The sequence below is a fragment of the Xenopus tropicalis genome, chromosome 2, assembly GCF_000004195.4.
Source record: "Xenopus tropicalis strain Nigerian chromosome 2, UCB_Xtro_10.0, whole genome shotgun sequence".
In the NCBI taxonomy this organism is placed as follows: domain Eukaryota; kingdom Metazoa; phylum Chordata; class Amphibia; order Anura; family Pipidae; genus Xenopus; species Xenopus tropicalis.
The window spans coordinates 28,935,674-28,958,616 of record NC_030678.2 but is presented as its reverse complement, the minus strand read 5'-3'; the positions used below and the strand labels follow the sequence as shown (position 1 = coordinate 28,958,616).

Genomic DNA, 22,943 nt, shown 5'->3' with positions numbered 1-22,943 from the left:
ATAATTATGACCTATTTATATCAACCTCTGAAATTAGCTCTATTTTGGCTAGTACGTCACTTGCTTTTGATCTGGCTATGAAGATTTCTATTCATCCAGGTCATGATTTACAGTAATTTACAGTATGTAGTAAGGGAGGGAATTCCCTGGCATTTTAACCCTTAGGGGAAATACATTCACAGACACCCATTCAGAATGGTTCCATTGAACTATACAGGTAGGTGTTAGCTGAAACTCACATTGGTGAAAAAAGTGTGATCCAGTCACAATGACACCATGATTCCCATTAAAGCAGGTGTTAATTTTTTCAATGTATATGACATTAGAGTCCTACGCAGAACCAATTTTTGAAACCTAGACCCACTGCTTGCAACCAGCATTTTTACCCTCTCAGACCTGCAACCCAACCTGCAACGGCCTTATCCACAACCCACTGACTATCATTAAACAGGAAGAGTCGTTGCTGGAAAATAGAAGTAACGCTATGTTTAAAGGAGTAAAATATAGATAATTATAAGATAAGAAATATAGATAAGGTCAGCAACCCAACTCATGACTACAGTCTGTTTCAATTCTATACACAAAAATAGACCCAGTTTGTTTCATTGGCATCATGTTACCAAACTGACTGTGAATATCAAGACAAAATTAAACAAGGCTGCCTATACACTACAGATTCAGTAATCACCAACACCAGCATGTCACTTGGGGGGGGGGGGGGGCAGTTAATTTAAATACCCTCTCTCTATGGCTTGTCAGTATTGAAATTCTCAAAATGCTTACTTGATGAAACAGTTTTCAGGCCAGTAAATCTCTTATTAAACAATACCTAGTCAATAAATCCTCTGTCGGATTACTTCTTGCTTAGGGTCAGTAAAGCAATTACTCTCTGTTGTTTATATTAGCAAAGCTCCAGCAAAGTTATACTTGCAAAAGCCATAATGAGCTATGACATATACAGACCGGTTTGTCCCCTGATCAGATATCCTGAGTTATAGTGAAAATATTGTCTGATAATTCAGATTCTGTTGTTTCTTTATGTGAAATGTTACAGATAAACCACACTTACATGCTGGGCACTGCCATATGTTCACTGTCAGTTCATCAAATGACTAGCTCCATTGGACAACTAGTTCCACTGGATATGCTACATAGCTACTGTCAATGAATCCAGTAGTTTCCCTGGGTACTGCCACACAGTCTTTTTTACCCTGAAACCTCAGTCTCACACTCACCTCAGCCATCGCCACACACCGCTTCTCTCATCCAGTTATGCCCATTTCTTTCGGACTCCTTGGCATCATTAGAAGTGTCACATAATAGCCACGCCTCCTCGACTTCACACAGGCTCCTCCCTCTGAACGAGTGACACCCTGAGACACCCGAAAGTGTAAAGCAACTGGGCTTGAGGTACATGCCGGTCGGATGGTTCGGAGGGACAGGCAGAGGCTACTCACCTCTTTCCGGCGCTTTAGCAATAGTTCTGGGTACTTCCCTCCCAGAGTGCCTTGCGGTTGTCGGATGAGCGGGAATTCTGCTTTCTGTTCCTGTGGAATCGAGTGTATGACTGGGGCTGCTGTGTGTTGTGAGGAACTGCACCCCCCCCCCCCGTAATTAGCACACGGCAACCCAAATCTCATGTATTCTCATCTATAAGTAAGCTGTGATGGGCTGTATGGCCCAATTGCAAGAACATTTTATGTAACTTAGAAATATATGTAGTAAGTGTCTGATGGTGTGGCTGAGGTGCAGTTTGCACATTTTGTTTACAAGAATATAGTGACATTGCTTTTGGGTTTATTCAGCTAGGGCTATATAAATCCCACACATGGGCCTAGCATAGAATTTAATTCCAACATTTTGGTTGGCCAGTTATAGTGACAGTTCATCAGTATTATAGCTGGGGTGGTTAGCTACCCCTGATACAGGATACAAATAATTGTTAGCTTGCTTTGTACACCAAACAAATAATTTGCTCTATATAGTATATTATATGTTCTATAAGTTACACATCAGAGGATAAATGACACATGCTGCGCCTGCAAGCTGATGTAAAAGAGCAATAATGTAGAATGTATTGAAAGGACAATTGAGAGACATTGGAAGGAGTGAAAAGAAAATCCCACAAGAACGACTTAGACATGTCGTATATTCAGTACATGTATGTTGCATTCTGGGTAATGTGGCTTTCCATTAAGGATGTATTCTAATTGGGCCAGTGTGGTTAGTGGAGTACCGCAGGGGTCAGTCCTTGGTCCTTTGCTTTTTAACTTGTTTATTAATGTTTCTATTTTTGCTGACAATACTAAATTGTGCAAAACTATAAGTTCCATGCAGGATGCTGCCGCTTTGCAGAGCGGTTTGACAAAATTGGAAAACTGGGCAGCAAAATTGAAAATGAGGATCAATGTGGACAAGTACAAAGTGATGCATTTTGGTAGAAATAATATAAACGCAAGCTATCTACTAAATGATACTGTGTTGGGGGTATCCTTAAAGTGGGCCTGTCACCCAGACATGAAAAGCTGTATAATAAAAGTCCTTTTCAAATTAAACATGAAACCAAAATTCATTTTTATATTAACACATCTATACCCAATATAAATGCATTTAAAAATCCCAGCTGTCAATTATATACTGCCTGCCCCACCTCTATGCTGTAGGCATACAGGCGGGGCAGACAATGTCTTAAACTTTACATTCAGCACTCATATTCCCCCTACCTTCTCACCATCTAATTGTGTAGCCAGTACATGGGCAAGGACATCAGGGCCCCCATTCTGGCACATACACAAGATTTTGGGGAGATACAAAGCTTGCCTTAATAACGGTGCCCACAAAATGGCAGCTGCCTGCTGGCTGTGATTGTATATTCCCATAACTGAAGGAAACAAGATTTATATCATTTATATGGTATGTGAAGTTAATTTTGCTTAACAAACACAGTAGAAAAGAAATTATAACCCTTTAAGTGCCACAGGATGTAGATTCTACGTCCTGGGTACCAAAGTACCTAAGTGCCACAGGACGTAGAATCTACGTCCTGCAGCATTTTTGGGTTTACAAGCGCTGCACTCGCTTTTAAAGCAGTGCAGCGCTTGTAAACCCCACACATCCTCCTAGGCAACGAGCAACTGAGGACATATTTACCGATCCGGTCCCCAGCCAATGACAGCAGTGGGCACGCGATGATGACGTGTCCACTGCTGTCCCTTTACATAGCGCCCCCCTACTGTCGCCTCCTCTTCTCCTGCCTGCCACATGTGACTGCTGGACCCCCCCTGCTGCCTTCCTGCCAGATTAGGTTGCCCTGATCGCCTGCATGCCTTGGGTGAGCTTGAACTACAACTCTAGACACTGTTTATTTTGCTTATTTCTCTCTAAACTGTCTACATTTTTAAATTTTTTTCTTTTCCTATTTCTGCCTCTGTCTTTCTCATTATCACACTTTTGCACACATACACATTTAAAAACTTTGCCAAGCACAAACATACACTTACACACACACTTACACTTTTTTTTTTGTTCTTTATTTCTTTTCTTTTCTACTTTGCTTTCTTTGGCAGTCTTTTTTTTTCACTAAAGCTTTATTTCTGATCTTGTTATATAATTATTTGATTTATTTTGTTGCATTTTTGTTGTTTTTTTGGTGTTTTCATAATTGATTTCTGTTTTTTAATTATTTTATTGCATTTTAACTTTTCTATTGCTATTGGGTGCTGAATTTGCGGTGATGTTGGTGGATCCAGGGCTCTGACCACCGATTTCATTGCAATTTTTGTTCTTTCATTGCTTTTAGTGGTTTTATTGCATTTTCGTGATTTGATTTTATTACATTTGCATTGTTCTTTATTGCATGTTTAGTGCCCCAAAAAAGGTTGCTTCTGCAGTGTCGTTGGTAGATCTTCTGTTGGTTTAGGTGATTTTACTGATTTTATTGTGTTTTCTTTGCATTGTTCTTTATTGCATGTTTAGTGCCCCAAAAAGGTTGGTTTTTCAGTGACATTGGTGGATCCAGGGCTCTGACCACCAATTTCATTGCAGTTATTGTTCTTTCATTGCTTTTAGTGGCTTTATTGCATTTTCGTGATATGATTTGACCACGTCTTCATGTGCACCCATACATATGGGGTATCGTTTTATTCAGGGGAACTTGCAGATTGATGTTTTTTTGGATTTTTTTGATTCAACACTTTATTGGTTTTACAAATAAAAACAGTGTAAACAGGGTAGACATCTGAGTTGCATTATTTGTACAGTAGTAGTTCCTAAGTTTACATAGCACATATTTATGTTATCTTATATTTATACATAGTTTTGTACATATTTTGTGGGCAAACCCTGAGGTTTGTTGTGGGTTAATAATGCAAGACACCGTGGTCGTTCGGAGACGCTGGGGTTTTATGTAGTGAGCGTTTGAGTATAATTGGTTTTCAATGTGTTGTTGTACAGGGGTTTTCGAGCCATGGGCCCCAGACTTTGTTGTGTTTTCTGGATGCCCTCTATTTCTGTAGGTGATTTCTCTGTAAGGGAGTGCTTGATTTACAAGTGTCTTCCAGCCATTTAAGATTGGGGGTTCTGTTGATAGCTATTTGCTTGTTATGTGTTTGCGGACTTAGTAGAGAAGCTCATTCATGGCTGTTCTTTTGTATGTGTTTGGGTATAAGTGTTCAAGGATGGCCAGTAAGCATACCTTTGGGTCTAGTGGTACTGGGGATCCCATCACGTCATGAATAAACTGGGTTACTTGTTTCCAGTAGTCTATAAGGGTTGGGCAGGTCCATATTAAGTGGTAAAAGTGGGGGTTGTCTGAGTGGCATCTGGGGCATTTTGTGTTGTATCGAAAGTGCCTGATAGTTAGGGGTGTTAAGTACGCTCTATGTAGGATATAGGTTTGGATTTTTAGTTCCCTTGTGTATGGGGAGGCATGTTTGGGGGACTCTAGGGCTTCTTCTCATTCCTCTTGGTCAATCTGCCCGGTATTATCTTGCCAGGCTGTTTTGGAGCGTTCTGTGTGTGCAATAATGTTGGGGTTGAGGAGTATGTTGTACAGTTGGGATATCATGCCTTTAACATATCCTGCTTGTATGGCAGTGATATGGGGTCGTGTTTCAAGAGTTGGGTATCCTGAGGGGTATTGTGTTGAGAGGGCATGCCGTAGTTGTAAGTATCGGAATAAGTAGTAGTTGGGGAGATTGTACTCTTGTTTTAATTGGTCAAATGATTTGATGGTGTTGTGGTCGAGGATTTGACCCAAACACCAGATGCCTTTCTCTTTCCAGAGAATGGTGTTTTGCATTGTACAGCATTCAGGTAGGGGGCAGTTTTCCCATATTAGAGTGTAGTATTATATCACTCCTGTTTGGTGAGGTACTAATTTGTTAACCTTGTCCCATATTCGGAGTGCTTGGGTCATAAGTGTGTTGGTTTGCCTAGGGGTGGGACAGCCCAAGTAGCCTTTTAGCAAGTGGTAAACTCTTTCTCTAGTGGGTACTGGGCCCATGAATCCCATTCGTTTGGCGCTATGCTGGCTCTGTGTGTGGAACCAGTGCAAAATTTGTGTTAGCTGTAAGGAGATATAGTAAAGATGGAAGTGGGGGAGAGCCAGTCCTTCTGCTGTGGCGGGGTTTCGTAGTATTACATTACATTAACATTTATTTATAAAGCGCCAACATATTCCGCAGCGCTGTACAATAAGTGGGTTTCATACATTGGACATACAGAGTAACATATAAAGCAATCAGAAACCTATACAAGAGGTGAAGAGGGCCCTGCCCAAAAGAGCTTACAATCTACAAGTAGTAGTGTCAGTTTGAGTCTGGCTGGGTCTGGTTCCCTTCCAAACTAGGGTAAGGATGTGGGATTATTTGAAATAGCTTTTGCACTGAAAATATGGGAAAAATATGGGGTGTTTGCTACAGAAACCCTACTATAGTTTATATAAATACCCCGCTGTGTAGCCCCGGGGACAGCCATTCCTGCACTGGTACAGCTGGGGTGTTTGCTACAGAAACCCTACTATAGTTTATATAAATACTCCGCTGTGTAGCCCCGGGGGCAGCCATTCCTGCCCCGGTACAGCTGGGGTGTTTGCTACAGAAACCCTACTATAGTTTATATAAATACCCCGCTGTGTAGCCCCGGGGGCAGCCGTTCCTGCACTGGTACAGCTGGGGTGTTTGCTACAGAAACCCTACTATAGTTTATATAAATAAGCTGCTATGTAGCCCCGGGGGCAGCCGTTCCTACACTGGTACAGCTGGGGTGTTTGCTACAGAAACCCTACTATAGTTTATATAAATAAGCTGCTATGTAGCCCCGGGGGCAGCCGTTCCTACACTGGTACAGCTGGGGTGTTTGCTACAGAAACCCTACTATAGTTTATATAAATAAGCTGCTATGTAGCCCCGGGGGCAGCCGTTCCTGCACTGGTACAGCTGGGGTGTTTGCTACAGAAACCCTACTATAGTTTATATAAATAAGCTGCTATGTAGCCCCGGGGGCAGCCGTTCCTACACTGGTACAGCTGGGGTGTTTGCTACAGAAACCCTACTATAGTTTATATAAATACCCCGCTGTGTAGCCCCGGGGACAGCCATTCCTGCACCGGTACAGCTGGGGTGTTTGCTACAGAAACCCTACTATAGTTTATATAAATACCCCGCTGTGTAGCCCCGGGGGCAGCCATTCCTGCACCGGTACAGCTGGGGTGTTTGCTACAGAAACCCTACTATAGTTTATATAAATACCCCGCTGTGTAGCCCCGGGGGCAGCCGTTCCTACACTGGTACAGCTGGGGTGTTTGCTACAGAAACCCTACTATAGTTTATATAAATAAGCTGCTATGTAGCCCCGGGGGCAGCCGTTCCTACACTGGTACAGCTGGGGTGTTTGCTACAGAAACCCTACTATAGTTTATATAAATAAGCTGCTATGTAGCCCCGGGGGCAGCCGTTCAAAGGAGAAAAGGCACATAGCAGATAACAGATAAAACACTATTGTATTCTACAGAACTTGTCTGTTATCTGCTATGTAACCTGTGCCTTTTCTCCTTTTTTCCAGCTTGAATGGCTGCCCCCGTGGCTACACAGCAGCTTATTATATAAATTATAGTAGTTTTACTGTAGCAAACACACCAGTTTTACCTGTGCAGGGCAACAGTGCATTATATTTTTATTACTTTAAAGCTCTTTTATTTTTTGGTGTTACTGTTCCTTTAAGACTGAAGCTTTAAAACATTTGAAAAACTGCTGTAATTCAGCTGTAATGTTAGCTTAAACTTTAAACATGACTATGGGATTCTAGGGAAATCATTAGGAGTAGCAGTATAGATAAAATTATCTATCAGTTTATTATCAGTTCAGTTGTGTTTTAAGTGCCCCTTCCCCTTCCTGGATGTATAAAATACATTAGCATATTAAAAACAGAGGAGTCGGAAGTATCAGAAACTGAGGAGTCGGAGTCGGAGAATTTATCTACCGACTCCACAGCCCTGCCGTACACTGCACACTTTGGCCACAGGATATACCTTTTGTCCATCTTGAATAGCAAGAGTTAAAATATTCTTTAGTATTATTTAACCTAAATATTGCAGGTCTTTTCTGCACAGTAATTTGGTTGTCAGGAACTCCTGTTATAGAACAAGTAAAGGGACAACAAAAGATTAGTCTACAAATGATCTAGCACCAGCTATAACACATGATAGAGAAAAATAAGAAAGACCTTAAGAAATCCTCACTACATTTCATGTAATCTTTTACTTGGAGTTAGTTTACCTATAATAGAATTAACTGCTTGATTTCTCAGGTAGATTTGGGAAAATGTATAAATTCAACCTCTCACTTTTTTCATAAGCCATACAGTGGGCCATCCAGTATTCTGTAATTCAAGACAAAATATACTGTAACATTTTAGCAATCCATAAAAGCAATCAAATGATTAGGTGTCAGATCCAAATTACAGACCAAGGCACCAAGAGAGTGCAGCTAGGTGTAGTTGTGTGCAAAGACGTGTAGGAAGCTTTTACATATTTAATCTTTTACTCCAGGGGTGTAACAATGGAGTTGCTAAGTGCAAAGGCTGCTGGGGACCCAAAGTATAGGTTGCCTGGTAAAGTTGTGAGACCCAATAGCTCTTATTTAGTTAACTGGAAAACAGTGCCGCTAAACCGGCTTGCAAGCAGCCACCAATGGACTACTGCTGCACAAATATGGCAGCCCTTTCATAGAGGAACATGGGGGATCAAATAGGTAATGTAGAAGCATCGTAAAAATACTTTTAAGGCAAAATTATAAATAGCATGCAAAGTCAATGTCATGATAGATGTAAAAAAGGTTTGATTTAAGGGATAGGCCGAGCGCTTGCAATCTCTTTGTTTTTGTTCAAAATCATTAAGAAACTGAATTTCTTGCATAATGTAAATAGCAAAAATCTATGATATATATGATATTATATTGTTTATGCACACAAAAATGTTAATTTTGGGGTAAGCAGCCACTTTAAGCCTTCTGCATGTGTAAGAACTTGTGGAAAGAGATGCTTTTGATTTACATGTTGTCATAACCAGTATATTTTAAAACATAATAAATTACAAAGTGCAGTCTTGTTTTATTTCTCAGCATTTCTGTAATAAAAATGTTTTCTCATAGCACTATTTTGTTTTTAACAGATCCCTGAGCAATGTGAGCTTATCTCTAATACTGGATCAAACAACAGCCCAGCTCTCCCCAGTTACAAAATGCCGAACCCTGGAGTTAAAACTGGCCGTTGCTCCTTTAATAAATTCTAGTACTGTCTACCAAGGAGAACCGATAGCAAAGAAACAAAGAATCAGTTCCCTTACCGCAGATGCTGTTTTAGAGGATTCTTCAGGAAGGCAGAGCTGTTCCCCATATGAAAATGATTTGGGAAACACAGTGACTGCTGTCACAGAACTATCCCCGCTTATTAACACATATTGTGTGTCGCTGCTCCACGCCAGGAGGAGAAATCAACCTGACAGCTTAGTTAAAAGCGAGATGTTGACGGTACTATGCGGGAGAATTTCTTTAAGCATCGAAGACATTTTAAAAGGGAAGCACACAGTAAATATATTTGAACACTGTCAAGGTAAATTTATAACACTTCTAAATTATTCACCAGCCCTGGAACACAAAGCCCTTTTGTTCAAAATTTAAACTGACCCTGTGGAAAAACTTAAGAGAAATAAATGACGCAGAGGCGAGGAAATTAACAGCCATAGTCCTTAGAGACTTCAGCTCTTGTGAAATATTTTAAGATAGTTTGTTTTTTCTTTCAATCGTTTTTATTTGCATTTTTATCTTTTACATATTGGATATCAAGATTAAACTTTTCTGTAATATACAGTTTTTATCCTGAAAGAGTAGGAAAAGAAGATAGTTTGTTTTTAAATAACCAAAGTAATGATTAATACATGCTTAACAATTTCAATGCTTTTATTGTTGAGTTACTTTATTATTATTTCTATTACTATAAAACTCAGTACTCTTATACAAATGTAAGAACATAGGTAAAATAAGGTTTGGCTTTGATCTATCTCATCCTCAACTACTGTATGTACCTGACAGGAAAAGTTGTGCTATAAAATAGGATCTTATTTTCACCTATTCTCTTTTATATTTATTTTCTCTAAATCCTGCCAACCTGATTTTTATGCCTATTCTGCTTTGGCCCTTCTCGCTCCTGTTGTAGAGGAACTGGATGGTATAGGCATAAAAGGCCAACTCTGGTAAGAACTGATACACAGTTTTGCCTGGGCAAAAAAGTAAAATGTCCATTTTAATGATGTTTAATGATAATTCTAGGGTAATGCATGTCATAACTGATATCTGGAAGTTCTTATTATCCTTAAAAATATGTAGCCTGATACTTGTTACTCTCATATAGCTCTAAATGTTTATGGCATATAGGGAAGTATGTTCAGTGTATTTCAGTATATACTAAAGAAAAAGTGTGTGCTGCTGGACCCAATCTGTAGTACGTGTATCGGACCCCTTATCCGGAAACCAATTATCCAGAAAGTTCCGAATTACGGAAAGGCCATTTCCCATAGACTCCATTTTAATCAAATAATTCACATTTTTGAAAATGATTTCCTTTTTCTCCGTAATAATATAACAGTGGCTTGTACTTGATCCCTACTAAGATATAATTAATCCGTATTGGAGGCAAATCAATCCTATGGAGTTTATTTAATGTTTAAATGATTTTTTAGTAGACTTAAGGTATGGAGATCCAAACTATGGAAAGACCCCTTATCCAGATAATCCCAGGTCCTGAGCTTTCTGGGTAACAGGTCTATACTAATGCCTGTAGTATAGAAGGGTTAGTTTAAACAAGTTATTAGAAGCTGACACAGGATGCAGTACCTAATAATGTGGCTTGGGCTCCGGGGCCTGATATACCAAGTTTTTAGAGAGCTTGGTTTTATCCACCATTTTTGGTTTTCTCTCTTTCAATATTAATTTATAAAGTCTGATGCTGGAAAATATAAGCCTGTACATTTGACACCTGTGGGTAAGTTATTTGAATGTTTATTATGATTCAAGATTATGTTGTGGGAATTGTCATTCTAATAAGTCATTTGCATTATTTTATAAAGGGCAGATCCTGTCAAAGATGTTTAGTTGCTTTTTACGATGGGTTGAGTAGGAACTTGGACAGTGATATTGTCAAGTCTTTTAATACAGTGCCAAATTAAACTGCTTTAGGCGTTGGTGGTTCTGTTTGTAAATGCATAGTACACTGACTAAAATATTTTGTAGAGAAAGTAGTTGTCACCAGTACATTCTGTGATTGGACCCATGGTATTCGGTTCAGTTTTATTTAATTTGTTCATTTATTTCACAAAACTCACCCATCCATTGTATCATCCTTCCAGGGGGACATAACAAACTGGCAGATAGGATTCAATAAAATACTGTGATAGGGTATATATACAATACCAAAGACCTCAGCGCTCTAAAAATGATGTAATTTCCAATCTTATGTGAATCTTAAGTCAAATCATGTGTGCGTGTAGAGTCCTTCTTGCAGCTCCGCTTTAGATCAACCCCTTTGACTGGGTCCCAAAGACGAATTCAGCAATGCATACAAACGGAGCGCATGTGTAGAGAAAAAAAAATATACAATAGTGCAACAGAGTATATATAGAGAGAATCCTTCTCCCCAAAAGGTAACCAAACAATGTAACAATTAAGAGAGAAAGTTTGTGCTCATTTAATTTACACTCTCACCCAAGTGCAGTACTACAAACTGCTTACCAGATGGCAGTGTAGATGTAGCAGACTGATATAATATATCCAGTAGTGGCTTCTAACTAGATAGATGAAAGCAGCATTCTTGATGTAACTCGCAACTGTATCCTCATGTGAAGTCTGTCCAACGAATCTAATTGCGGAGTGTCGCTGTATCCTCAGTGAGGCACAAAAGGGGAGACAGCAACTGGTGCAATATTATTTATTATAAAAGTAGGAATAAAAGAATAAAACTTACAAATTGCGATGTAACACAAGCTCTTAAGATAGCTCAACGCGTTTCGTGTACTTAACGGTACGCTTCCTCAGGAGCAGAGATCACTGAGGAAGCGTACCGTTAAGTACACGAAACGCGTTGAGCTATCTTAAGAGCTTGTGTTACATCGCAATTTGTAAGTTTTATTCTTTTATTCCTACTTTTATAATAAATAATATTGCACCAGTTGCTGTCTCCCCTTTTGTGCCTCACTGAGGATACAGCGACACTCCGCAATTAGATTCGTTGGACAGACTTCACATGAGGATACAGTTGCGAGTTACATCAAGAATGCTGCTTTCATCTATCTAGTTAGAAGCCACTACTGGATATATTATATCAGTCTGCTACATCTACACTGCCATCTGGTAAGCAGTTTGTAGTACTGCACTTGGGTGAGAGTGTAAATTAAATGAGCACAAACTTTCTCTCTTAATTGTTACATTGTTTGGTTACCTTTTGGGGAGAAGGATTCTCTCTATATATACTCTGTTGCACTATTGTATATTTTTTTTTTTCTCTACACATGCGCTCCGTTTGTATGCATTGCTGAGATAGGATTCAATGCTGATGTAAAGTTATACACCTGGAGATACACTGGCTACTCATACTCTACAAGGCAATGAGACCTGTGGAACTTTCTGTAGCAAAGTGCTTGAAAATACAATTTCTGCTTAGGTGCCGTAGGTTCGGGGACTGCATCAACGAGCCAATGCGGCCCCTGATCCGATGGAAAAATCAAACCTGCCTGATCGAGATCTGCCCAATTTCAGGTTAGATGTTGTTAGGGGAGGCTCATCGGTAGTGCCCATACATGGGCAGATAAGCTGCTGTATTGGTCTAAAGGGCCGATATTGCAGCTGAAATCTGCCTGTGTATGGCCACCTTTTGTCGCTGGGAAACTGAGCCCCTGGAGGTTCTTGCCCCACGCATTGCCTGCCCCTAATTTCAGTCCTGAATGGCTGGCTTTGTGTTCAGTACTGAACATTAAAAAATAAATTGAAATTAATTATGCTGTTTAAAAATAATCATAACATGTAAATTCCCTAAAACATGAATTTTTATTTAATGACAATTCACAACTCACTCCTGTGTAACTGAACTACTGGAATAAATTTCAGGTCTCATTTCATGGTGAAATTGATAAGGAACCCATACTGATGCTCATGACGCCTGCCAAATGTTGCAGACAAATAATTCCATTGTTTCTTTTTTCTTTTGCCCATTATTCAGCTTCTGAAAGAGCATCTGTTTTCTTTCAACATTTTATTTAAACAGAGTAACATTTGAACAAATTTAATTGCAGCTTAACTGCAGGTGCCGTTCTGTTTCCCTAAGGATGTGAAAGCAACTCGTTCTTATTTACCAAACTTGTAGTTCCGCTGGCGTGCCCAACTCCACTCTCCCTCAAGGTGGCTGTTAATTTACTAGACCAGATATAACTGCTAAAACAGTGATACAAGCCTGAAATAATTCATGACATGTAGATGTTTTTAGATGTTCAATTGTGACAAGAACACGTATGATATTTTAAACAGACGGTTATTATTGATCGCAGGGTTTATTTATAAATGGCAAAGTTAGGAACAGCAATATAAACCTGTGGGCCCATTTAACAGGGCTAGTTATAGTATATGTAGTATATTTTATGTTTATACTAGTCAAAGGGTCTTTTTTAGGCCCTGTCTCGATCCCCTAGAATCTGCCATCACTGGGCAAAAAGGCAAAACATGTGTTCCTGTTAACCCTCCTTCTGTTTGTGCAAATAATGAGCTACATGCCAAGAACTGGGCCCTTTTTTATTAAAGGGGTTGTTCACCTTTTGGTTATCTTTTGGTATGTTATTGGATGTTCTATTCTTAACAACTTTCCTATCAGTCTTCAATTTTGAAATGATTAGTCTTTTTCTTCTGACTGTTTCCAGCTGTCAGATGGAGGTCATTGACCCCAGCAGCCAAAAAACTATTGCTCTATGAAGCTAGACATTTATTGTTACTTTTTATTACTTATCTTAGTCCAGGCCTCCCCTTTTTATCCTACAGTCTCTTGTTTAAACTATTGCCTGGTTGCTTAGGTTAACTGATCCCCAGATTGCTGCTAAATTCCACTATGAAGAGCTGCTTAACAAAAACCCTAATTCAGAAACCATAAAAATGAAAGCAAATTGCAATCTGTCGCAAAATATAAATGTCTACATTGTACTAAAAGTTTAAAGGTGAACAACATTGACATTAAATGACAACCACAAATTTTAAGCAATATTCTTTTTTATGTTTTTTTTAGGTTGTATAGAAGACCTTTTGGCTGTTTTATCCACATATTTAAAATGTTCCCTCCATATCTCCTCGCCTGACTGTACACTGACTTCAGTGAAATTGTGGATGATTGGTCAAATGCAGGGGGAACCTGTGCGACACATCCCAGAAATCATTTGCAGCCATATACCTGGAAGTCTTGACGGCACTCTTTTCATCTGGGATCCACAGAGCCCTTGTGAAGGGAAACTTACCATCTTTGCAAGGTATTATTACCTACACATGTTTTTTGAGACAAATTGCACTGAGGGGTAGGGGTGTGTGTAACATATGGTGATTCAGGGTTGAACACAGGTCCTGTGCTACAAGGAGAGAAGTTGCACAACCTTGGTTGATTAGGCCCTCTGTCAGCTCCTTCCAGCAAACTGTCTAGATTATGCCTTCAGTATGGCACTTGTTGAACACTGAAATATACATAGTGTCTGGATAGAACAGGAGCTAATATTCATGTAGCAGAATATATTTAGAAACCAATACTAATCATTGTAATATGTCATATAAATAATACTATTGCTAGAATGTTCTTGGGCAATGCCTTTTAGTTCCACAGCCTGCTAAAGAAAGAGGAGTTACAGCCACAAACTGCTTGATGTGTCTTGTGTTTTCTAGGGTGTAATACCTTAAACGGCACAAGACTTACACATACTGATAGTTTCCTTAAGGACTACGCAGTTTTATTTTCATGTTTTAATGTGCTTTTCACTTTCAATAAGCGGCATGCTCACTGTAGATCATGCCTGCTGAACAAGCCCGCCCTCCCATCTCCCCAACCTTATTGAGCCCTTAAAAATAAATGAAGAGCTGTGCAGCGAAGTTAGAAGCAAACGTTAGGGGTCATTTACGACCTCACATACAGTTGTGTGTTAAACCCCCACTTGTTAAAGATAATTAGTCACAATGCACTTTTTAAACTCTCACATAGTTGCGCTCAGCGCTGCTCAACCTGTGACCCATAAAATGTTCCCATTGTAGGACCGGCGTCTGTCTGTTCTGTATGCTACTCCTGCACGCACCTTGGGTTCCAAGACATGGAAACTTCGAGTGCATAGAAAAGGTGTACTTCCCCAGTCTGTAGGCCCCATGGGTTGTGGGTCAACCTTTTGATCAGGTTTCATTTGAAGCCCAGCGTCAATAGGCGTAGCACACTTGCACCTAAAGAATTGGGTGCAGATATCACTCAAACGCTAAACATCAGAAATTACACTTATCAGACTTGCACAGTAGCGTCTAATTTATGACAAAAACACATCCAGTTAAGTTAATTTAGGCACATCAAAGACACAAATGCATCAGACACACAGTCCTAGCAACCACAATCAGGGCCGCCATCAGGGGGGCACAGGGGGGACAGTTGTCCCGGGCCCAGGCGTTTAAAGGGGGCCCGGCCGGGCTCTGTTACTGTTACTGCTGTTATCCGCTGTGATGTCCCGAACTCCCTGCTGCGTGTGCGCTTTTATAGGGTTGCGCCCTGTGCGTACTGACATCACACAGCGGATACCAGCAATAACAGTAACAGAGCCCGGCCGGGCCCCCTTTAAACGCCCGGGCCCTGGACAACTGTCGCAGGGGAGTAGGAGCCGGAGGATGCAAAAAGATGCTGGCGGGGGGGGGGGGGGAGAGGACTGGAGGATTCTTGGGGGGGCCCTGGAGGAAGGTGTAGGATGTTTGGGGGGGGCCTGGGGGAAGGTGTAGGATGTTTAGGGGGACCTGGGGGAAGGTGGAGGATGATTGGGGGGGGCCTGGGGGAAGGTGGAAGATGCTTGGGGGGGCCCTGGGGGAAGGTGGAGGATGTTTGGGGGGGGCTGGGGGGGAAGGTGGAGGATGTTTGGGGGGGCCTGGGGGAATGTGGAAGATGCTTGGGGGGGCCCTGGGGGAAGGCGGAAGATGCTTGGGGGGGCCCTGGGGGAAGGTGGAGGATGTTTGGGGGGGCCTGGGGGGGGGAGCGGCAAGAAGCAGCGGAGAGCGGGCCATTGTATGGGGACACTGGGGGAGGGATATCACCCCATGAATTCCCCTTTTATTCCCTGCTGTTTTTTTTTTAATTAGCTTAGCCATTGTGTTCCTTGTGCTGCTAGTGGGGTGATGTTAGGTAGATGTGGGGTGACCCGGCTAACACTTCCCTGTGGTGGGCACAGTAGGGTTCTAGGGCCTAAAAAGGAAACGTAATCTTTGCTTTTTCTTGACTTTCTGGGGCTAAGAAGATTTTAATTTCCTAAAGGTTTAAAAAAAATTCTATTTAGAGAATGTCCCATTTAGAGGTAATCTGATAAAACGGGAGCTAAGGATTTTTGGAAATGCTCTAAAATTCGCTCCCACAAACTGTCAGACTTTCTCCCAATCTCTCTGCCTTCAAGAAATCTGTAAAAACACATTTATTTAGAGAAGCTTACCCTAATCTAGATTAACATAACCTGAGTGTGCTGCTAAAATCAATTACCTGTGCCAAACCTCTCCCAACTCTGGTCATGCCCATTCCCACACCTTGTGTCTCAACCCTTTCTCCTTGTAGATTGTAAGCTCTTTTGGGCAGGGCTCCCTTCACCTCTTGTATCAGTTATTGATTGCTTTATATGTTACTCTGTATGTTCAACACCACCTTCAGAGATTGGAGAAAACACATTTTAAACCATAGCATCTTTCATAAAATCCTTTGGGAATTGTTTTAGTAAAATATTTGAAAGGTACAGATTATGAAACAGTGTGTTTAGGGGAAAAATTAGTGCTGGGCGGTATACCGGTATATACCGAACACCGTTTTTTTTAAAAAAGATGATAAAAAATTTTAACTTACCGGCATACCGGTGTGGGCGCCTCCTGGCAATTTTTCTTACTATTTCCGGGTTGTGCGCGCTGACGTTACGTGCGCGCTGACGTCACGCGCACGCTGACGTCACGCGCGCAACCCGGAAATAGTAAGAAAAATTGCCAGGAGGCTCTGTGAGCTGTCGGGGGTGCCTGCGGCTGCCTGGCCCGTAAGGTTTATTTATGTGAAGGGGATGGGGGGGTGTTTGGGGTTGGATGGGGGGGTGTTTGGGGTTGGGGGGGGGGGTGTTTGGGGTGGTCACCTAATCATGCATGGGGAAAAAAAAATACCGTCAAATACCGTGATACCGATATAATAAAAAAAATACCGTGATATAAATTTTTGGTCATACCGCCCAGCACTAGGAAAAATATTCATTATGTTTCATAAATGCAATAGCATTATCGTGTTTCAGGTGCATGGGTGTTCTTTAAGCAGTCATCCAGCCCAAATGTGCATTGATTTTTTTGTTGCGTGCATTAAATGTATTTTTCACGTGCTGAATTTTGTAATAGGGATAGATGAATCCTTATGATATCCTGAGGCCCAAATGATTTGTACAAGTGATGCTGAACACAGCTTACATTCAGTAGCCAGGGATGCAAGCTAATGTGTCCCCCCAAATAGACTTTAGATCAGGGATCCCCAAATTTTTTTTTACTTGTGAGCCACCCTCAGATATAAAGTGTGTTGGGGAGCCACAAGCATGAAAAGAGTTTTTGGGGATGCTAAATAAGGATTGTGATTGTCTATTTGGTAGTCCCATGTGTACTGATAGCCTGCAGGAGGCTCTGCTTGGAGTAAAACTGTGTCTCTGTGCTTCCAAAATTTGCCTCCAAGCCAGAAATTCAAAAATGTGCTCCTGCTTTTAGGCCACTGGAAGCAACATCAAAGGGGGTGGGGAGCAACATGTTACTCCCGAGCCACTGGTTGGGGATCACTGCTTTATATGTTATAGAGGTATTGGATCTCATCTGAGAGTAGGTTAAAACTATTGTGGAATGGGTTACAGAAGTGATCCCCAACCAGTTGCTCTGGGGCAACATGTTGCTCACCAACCCCAAGACAGCGTGCAGAATTAACTGGGTTGAAGGTAATGCCATCAATAGTAATGGTGAAATGAAGAGAAGGACTAGGTTTGGGTGGGAAGACCATGAGCTCTGTTTTAGCTAGGTTAAGTTTGAGGTGGCGTTGGTTCATCCAGGAGGCAGTTAGCAATCTGGGTTTGAACATCAGAGGTTAGTGCAGGGGTGTCTAAAAATATCTGGATGTCATCTGCATATAAATGATATTTAAGACCAAAAGAAGAAATAAGGTCTCCTAAAGAGAGAGTGTACAGGGAGAACAGCAAAGGCCCAAGCACAGAGCCCTGAAGCACCCCCACATTAAGCTGAACCGGGGTAGAGGATTTGTTAGCAAGAGCAACAGAGAAGGAGTGGTTAGAGAGATAGGAAGAGAACCAGGATGCAGCATGATCCCGGATACCCAGAGAATAGAGAATCTGCATAAGGACAGAATGTTCGACAGTATCAAAAGCAGAGGAAAGGTTCAGGAGAATGAGAACTGAGTAGTGTCCCTTGGCCTTGGCAGTCTGGAGATCATTTGCCACTCTACATAAGGCGTCTCAGTGGAGTGCGCAGGCTGATAACCAGACTGCATAGGGTCCAGCAGATTATGGGTGCAGAGGAAGTTAGCGACACGAGAAAAGACATTACAGGAGTTTAGAGGCTAGGGCCAGGAGAGAGACGGGACGGTAGTTAGAAAGGCAGGACAGGTCCAGCGTAGCCTTTTTAAGAATGGGTTTTACACATGCTCGTTTGAATAGAGAGGGAAAAGATTTGGTAGCCTGTAACTTTAGATTATTAACTCTTATAGAATCCCTTTTACTTTTCTTTTCTGTTAGTAATTGAGATTACTGGTATGTGAAGGTTGGGAAAATTGTTTGCAGATAGAATCGACTTTGCTTTTAAAGGAGTCAGCAAAGTCCTGGGGTGTGTGTTCAGATACGATTGATTCATTAGGTGAAGGATGAAGTAGCAAGTTAAATATGGAGAATAAGCGCCGCGGGTTTTATTTATTATTATTTACAAGTGTGTTATAGTATACTTGCTTGGCCTGGGCTAGGGCAGTATTGGGACACACCATAAGAAATTTATAGTGGAGAAAATCCGCTTTCACGCGAGATTTCCTCCAAATGCGCTCAGCAAATCGTGCACAGGAGCACAGAAATCGCATCTGAGGGTTATGCCAGGGACGGGGATTGAAGGCACAACTACGTTGCGGCTGCAGGGGGGCATGGGTGTTTATTGTGGATGATAAAATAGAGTTGCAGGTTTGCATATTCATTATCTCTGTGTAACCTAACTGTTCTCAGGGTCAGGGTGGTGGAAAGGGTACTTTTAATAGAAACAAAAAAAAAACGAAGGGTCACAAAGTGGCAGCTAGACTTCTCCAATGGAACTCATCAGTTTGTGTTTAGGAGTGACTGCCTCACATACTTACTCACAACTCCAGAATCACCTATGAACATCAAATGGAGGGGGGGCACTAAGTGTGATAAAGTAAAAGAATATTTTTATTCAACTTTTAAAATACAGTTACAGGATATTGGATGAATAAATGCTTCCAGCAAGCTAAATCTCCTTCGGCCTCAACATATTTCATACTTAACTAGCACTCCAGGTGGACACAGTAGGTACTACACTTCCATTTCTTTACTGAACTACACAGACATACAAAGCAGATTATGAGTAAAATTACAACAGTCAGTTACAGTCACAATTCATTCCATATCAGTCAGATAATTCATTAAAACCAAATGGGAAACTTGTTCCACATTTAAAAATCCAATTTTGTTTTCTTTGTAGAATTCTTACCCCCACATGTAAAAAAAAGGGCTTTACTTTTTCAAAGGAGCAGTAACCCATAGCAACCTATAAGATGCTTGATTTTGAACAGGTGACCAGTATTTGCTACCTGCTGATTGGTTGCTATGGGTTACTGCTCCTGGGCAAACTTAGGGCCTCTTATTACATTACCCCCGTAGACCTCTATCTCTCTTGAATATAGTATCACCCACTACTTCCATTCCCATGAAACTCAGTAAACTTGGATCATATTTGGCCGAACGTAATAAAATGCTAAACTTTGTATATCTTCTCTGTATGAGAAGCCATAAAACTAACGCTATATTCCTGGCTTGCCTAATGAAAGATTTACTTACTAGAAGTTACATACTTTCTGTGAACGGCGCTGCTATCTTGTCCAGCGTGTCTGTATGGGCTGAAAAGCACAAGCCAGCCCCTCCTCCGCTCCCCGCTCCTGCCACAAACCCCCCCAAGCTCCACAAATCCCCCCGCTCCTGCCACAAACCCTCCGCCGCTCGCAGCAGCTGCCCCCCCGCTTCCCCCACCTGCTTGTCACAGAGTTCGGCGACGCTGTTTTGCCATGGCAACCGGACGCTCCTGCCGTGTGCGCATGCGCCGCCTGCAGTAACAAGTCGCCAAGTCTTGAAGGAGCGTTGCATTATGGGAATCTTCTCTACCCAGCTCAGCGTTTTTTTTTCCTGTTTGGCTTCTGATCTTCTTAACGGGTGAAGTATGGGGAGACTTAAGGGCACTATTGAGACAACTGAAGGTATGCCTGCAGCTTGAGATTAACTCTTTATTAGCCTTTCCTTCTCCTTTAAAGCAGGTGGTTCACCTTTGAGTTAACATTTAGTATATTACAGAATGGCCTATTCTTTATTTTTTATACTTCCTCTTTCCAGCTTCTCAATTTGGAGTCACTGACCCCAACAGCCAAACTAGTGTTGCTCTGTGAGGCTACAATAAGAGCCCCCTTACTATCCATGTTCAAGTAGCTTCCTGGTAGGTAGGGAAAGTTGGACCTTAGCAACTAGATAGTTGCTGAAGTTCCAAATTTTAAAAGCTGGGCAAAAAGCGAAATGATAAAAAAAAAACCATCATGGAGACCAATGGCAATTTTTCTCAAAATATCAGTGTCTACACCATACTAAAAGTTACGTTAAAGGTGACCTACACCGTTAAGAGATAGCCAACCCAATGGTTATGGCAGGAGGCTGCTTCAAACACCAGTCACCCGTGTTGGGAACAGAAGATGCAGGCAGTGGGCTCTTTTCTGTTGGACTTGGTTGGACAGTTGCACTCATCTTGGTTAATAAGTTATACATTTCCAGACAGACAAAAGCACAACCGGGGGATCTAATGCTGGAATGGTCTATAGTATATATGGCCATACAGTTATTTGGAAAGCTGCTCAAAGGTTTTGGTAGAGTTTGTGACAAAGTGTAAGTTTAGCCTTTTGTGGGACTGGCAGTCACATACAGAATGTCTTGTTAGTCAGTATTTGCCTATTGTTCTAGGGTAGTGGGGCGGGACCTGACCATTTTTCAGTAATTGCAATAATGTGGTTCAAATTCCAACAACTGCTACTATTAAAATATGGACCTCATCCAGATCTCATTCCTTATCACAGGTAAGTCTATCCAGATACTGGTTTGATACCATCTAACCCTTAACGTTCACAGATACTACCCAGGGCCTTACAACGTTTGGGAGTAATATTGTAGTAATAGCACCCTCCTGGTTTTTTTCGGGGGGTGGGGGGCCCCTGTCCAACGTCCACCCCTGAACACGTATGTAAAACGCATCAGGGGAGGACATTGGAGGCCAGAAGAAGCAGCAGTAGAGTCAGGTATAGGCCGCTGGGGCCCACCAGGTATTTTCCCGGTGTCCCGGCAGCCCTGTCCGACCCTGAGTATTGCCTTAATAAAGAAGGTTCTTACACACACAGATTCTAATTACATTTACAGAAGATTCGCAATTAATGTATATTGTATGTATATTGTATAAATGCATACAATTTCATTCTTTCATGTAACTTTTGCTAGATATTTATTTAAAAATGAGGCAATTAAAAGGGCAAGAGAAAGAGATTTTTTTTAAATATCAAGTGCAAGTCACAATTTTATTTATTCAAGATCTTCTATTTAGGATGCATTTTTCCTATAATTGAACCAATTATTCAATGGGCTGGCCATTCCATGGGTTTTTATTAGGTTGTCAATTAAGCACCTTTCTTGTTTGCTTACTGGTTGCTATGCTAAATAACATATGTTTTTAGAATGCCACTATATTACTGGCAATCTTAAATTGCTTTACCCTTTGAGTAGGCATTTCCTATATAAAAATACTTATACAGGTATGGGATTCCAAATTACGGAAAGTCCATCACCCATAGACTCCATTATAAGCAAATAATTAAAATGTTTAAAAATGATTTCCTTTTTCTCTGTAATTATAAAACAGTACCTTGTACTAGATCCATACTAAGAAATAATCCTTATTGGAGCCAAAACCATCCTATTGGGTTTATTCAATATTTAAATTATTTTTAGCAGACTGAACTTACGGAGATCCAAATTACACAAAGATCCTTTATCCAGTAAACCCCAGGTCCCAAGCATTTTGGATAAGAGGTCCCATACCTGTACAGTATTTTGTATATTTTTTTTTTATTTTTTGTCCAGTTGTTGACTTTGCCCTTTTCTCTACCTCATCATTAGAATTTATATTAAAAGGATGACTGATAGGAGCCAACAGTGGGCTTGGAGGTTATTATGGCCATCTCCCGAATAAGAAAATCTAGCATGGATTGATGTAATATAAAGATGGAATATTTATTGTATAAATCAGTACGCAATAAAGATTTTTCAGATGCAGTTGTTAGCAGATGCTGTTGTCCATGAAGAAGAGAAAATAGAGGGCTGCCATCGGGACCACGATGTTATGTGGGGGGCCCAAGGATGTTAAATAGGCCCCCTTTGCCCCAAACCCTCCCCCGACGGCTGCCTGCTTCTGTTCTCTTAGCGCTTCATTCCTAAGGAGAGATTGTTCAGCGTTATTCATGGAGTATGTGAGTATATAACAATTCTGTCATTTGTTCATTTCTACTATTTGCATTAATAGTTTTTGTCATTGCGTGTTTTATATCACGTTCCCTTTGCTGCTGATGTAAAGGTCAACTACAACTATCTAATAATAACGTGTTCTCCCATCTCAGCTTGTTTTAGCCCAGTTTAGTGACCTCTGCCCTAATACAAGTCTTCATTATTGGTGGCTTTAGTATCGAATGATTTTGTATGTAGGAAAGCAAGAGAATATTGTATGAACGGGAGCAGTAGATGGTTATAGTCAATGTATTGTGTGACCTATAATGAGAATGAGCAGTTCCCCTTACCTCTGTGCAGCTGTTGCGCAATATTCTTCTGC

General features: G+C 41.1%; 1 long non-coding RNA gene across 1 annotated transcript; it reads left to right on the top strand.

Annotated features, from left to right (window-relative positions):
- The first annotated feature begins 3,242 nt into the window (after nucleotides 1-3,242).
- Nucleotides 3,243-22,581, top strand: LOC108645758. Its single transcript, XR_001923999.2, has 4 exons — nucleotides 3,243-3,331; nucleotides 8,669-9,108; nucleotides 13,816-14,053; nucleotides 22,380-22,581. It is a non-coding gene; the product is annotated as an uncharacterized LOC108645758 (long non-coding RNA).
- The last annotated feature ends 362 nt before the right edge of the window (nucleotides 22,582-22,943 follow it).